Here is a 3,531-nt window from a genome sequence, read left to right on the forward strand (position 1 = left end):
AGTTCCCATAAATTCTTGAAATAAAGTATGAGACAAGCGAAATTTCTCCCTTGCAGTACCTTCAGACGCTCACTTTTCTCCGCCATGAGGAAAGCTGTGATGGAAAATTTTGGGAAGCATGAGTAGTAGTGGGCTCCTGTTGAACAAAAGTAAAAGAAAACGTGATGAAACAGCAGCTAAAAGATAAATTGTAAGATTCCTAACCTTTTCTCGAAGAAAGAATTGCCGATTAAGACGAAAGAAATCTTTTTCTTTAAATCAGCTGTAAACTGCATTATATAGCCTCCACAATAAATATTATTATCTAATCTATGTAATGCATTATATATAATATTTATAATAAGTAATATAAATGTTATAAAGAGAATATTAGTTTATATCAACAGGCTTCCGCAGTAAGAAAGTATCTAGTTTCATAAACAATCTTTGGGGAAAAATGAACAAGAACAAAACCCTGCTAGATCTAAAACTTTGTAACTGTGTACACACACACACACACAATTTCCCAAATTTAAAGTCATCTGATTAAGAAACCACAGTCCCCTCTTAAAACTGAAATTCTTTAAGTCCATGAGTGAAGATAACAATGAGATAGCTAATATAATATACATATGATAATAGCTCACTGTCAGAAATTTTAAGGATTAACCTATAACTGGAAAGCTTCATTTTGGCATATTTTTGCATAAAATTTTACTAGTCTTCAGTTTCAAAATTTGCTTTTCCATTGTCTGGCTTCTCCTCTCTCAGAAAACATGCCATGCCATCTCCCTGAGGGTAACTAAGACGGTCAGTACCATGTTGCTGTACACTTCAGATCTGGACATTGTCACCCATTTGCTCTTTCCAAAGCTGCAGGACACTTATTTTAGGACACCTGTCCTACTACATCAGTTTTGAAAAATGCTGGTGACAGTGTTGCTGAAAATTCAAATGGAAAAGAATTGGAAAGGGTCAGCTTCTTCTGCTGATTTTACAAAACCGATTCTGGAGGAGACTGTTTCTCTGCAGGATGACCAGGGTATGGCACTGCTAATTCTATCACTGAAGCCCCTTCATAATCAGTGTAGATGGCCACACGGTTCATTCAGCCCATAGTGATGAGAATCAAACGTGAAGATGGCTGAAATAATTGGGGCAAATCTGCAGCAGGCCAGTTCAGGGGTCACATAAAAATCAGGGCGTATTCGAAAAATCATAAGGGATTATATTCTCTGTGGGTAAAATAGGAGTGATGATGATGAAACATCAGCCAATTTCAGAAAGACACTAGCAAGTAAAATAACGTAAATCATTAATATCTATATAGGTGTGGAATAAATAATACTGTTCATTGTATAAATTTAGGCAGACTTATGTCCCAAAAATCTAATTTCCAGCTCATTACCTCTCATAATAAAAAAGTTAGCCAGTAATGGGAACACCAGGGAGTCAGACAACTCTAAGCTAAAGTATTATTTTTAATACTTTATTTCACTATGCGGAGTTGGATTTCTTCCATTTGTCACACCAAATCCACCCTCTGCCCCTCTCTGTGTTGTGTTCTGTGCTCTGGGAGGTTGATCTGTTTGGACTCCGTCAATAAGCTCCCTTGTCTTCTGGCTTCCAATTAGGTTTGGCCAACAGAGGACATGAATGGGAGATCAGAGAAAAGGAGAGTTAGATGGAGCATTAATGGTTTCAGCTCCCTTTGATGGGGTCACCCCTCCAAAGAAGGTCAGCTCTTTTTAAAGGGCCCCCTCCACACACCTCTCTGTCTTCACATTCCAGCAACTACTTCTTCCTGTTTGCCCAGTCGTTTCTATACTCCTTGCCCAAAACCTTTGTAAACAGACCCCTTACAAAACTCTCCTCAAACCACCCAATTTGATTGGCCATGTATGTGTCACTTTGGTTGAATCATACAACCAGCTGGAACCCTGACTGAATCATATGACCAGTAATCATTGTTTAGATTTGGCAGTTCGTGTTAATTCACAACAACTGTTTGATAGTAACAAAAGGTGTGGCTGTTTCCCTTCACCTTCTGTAGGTTTTCCTCGGGAATCCTGAGGCAAAATTCATAGAGTGTACCTTCGGTATTATCTCAGATCTTCCTCAAGGGTATGTGATCTTGCTTTTATTAAAATGGCTTTGGGTCTAAGGGCAGTCTTGGGGAGGAAAAGCAAGTACATGTCAGGTTGATTCAAGTCAGGGCTCTATTCATTAAATGTCTACTTTTTTGGTGATACAAATCAAGTAGTTCTGATCATCTAGTTTAATCTTTGTTGGGGACCAATTCTACATTCCATTTGTACATGCTTTCTATCAACTTTTGTTCTGAACTATCTTTTGAAGGATGTGTATACGGTAGAGTTCCTGGGTCCTTCTAGGTCTGGGACAAAGAGCACATTTGTTTCCCAGCCAGGATAATAAAGACAATGTGCCCCTCCAGGACAAACCTTGGGCAGTTTTTCTTGTGGATCATTGTAAAAGATCAGTGTTTTCTAAGCTTGGGGTTCCTCAGCCATGATACAATCCCGCTCCACGTCCAGCATATACCTAGACCTCTCCACCTCACCCCCTGGAACTTGGGAGTCTACGAGACCAATGCAAACATGAAACTCACAGTGCCTGCTGTGTGTGAGGAGAAAAGTCCTTTGTCTCTGATACAGATATCTCATGTCTTCTGTTAGCATCTAGGAAACTGTGGCAGGCTAACCTATCAGTCTGCAAACTATAAAAATCTCAGGCCCTTCCCAATTCTTAACAGTCCATGAATTCCCAGCTCAGCAAGCCACCATTCTGAAGCCATACATTTCTGTATCAGGCCTGCTGCCTTTTATACTAACTGCAGTCGCTTTTCCTCTGGATGTGAAGTACTGCTACTTGGCTTATACGGGGTCTGGGTCCCCTCAACTTCAGTGTAATAAGGAAACCTGTATTAACTGTTGTTCCCCAACAGCAGCTACAATTACAGATAGCCACTCAAGCATTTCCTAAAGAGGGTGGCACTCCTTTTACCAGTGCATTTGCTCTAGGCCCCTTCTCGGGGAGATAAAAGAAGGTAGGGGACTGAATGGACTGCACATGAAAAACCCAATCTAGCATGTCCAGTTCCCCAAAAATAAGACCAGCTCTTATATTAATTTTTGCTCCAAAAGACACATGAGGGCTTATGTTCAGGGGATGACATCCTGAAAAATCATGCGAGGGCTTATTTTCCGGTTAGGTCTTATTTTCGGGGAAACACAGTAGTGTGGCGCCACTGAGTCCAGGTTCAGTTATGTAGACTTGCTGAAGTATGAGAACACAGTACTAGAGGGTCTTATATCAGCAATTAAATATTTCAGCCTGGAAATGACACACACATGACTTTCCCTCAAACCTATTGGCCAAAACCACATGGTCCCTCCTGCACGGGGGACAGAAAAGTATAATCTTTCAGGGTTCTGGAAAGAGAGGAAAACTGGATGTCTCAGCACGACTCCCATGTAATTTAAGGCTGCCACAAATGAAGAGTGACAATATCACAAACTATTCACGCACCCT

This window comes from Rhinolophus ferrumequinum, chromosome 18 (genome assembly GCF_004115265.2).
Source record: "Rhinolophus ferrumequinum isolate MPI-CBG mRhiFer1 chromosome 18, mRhiFer1_v1.p, whole genome shotgun sequence".
Lineage (NCBI taxonomy): Eukaryota > Metazoa > Chordata > Mammalia > Chiroptera > Rhinolophidae > Rhinolophus > Rhinolophus ferrumequinum.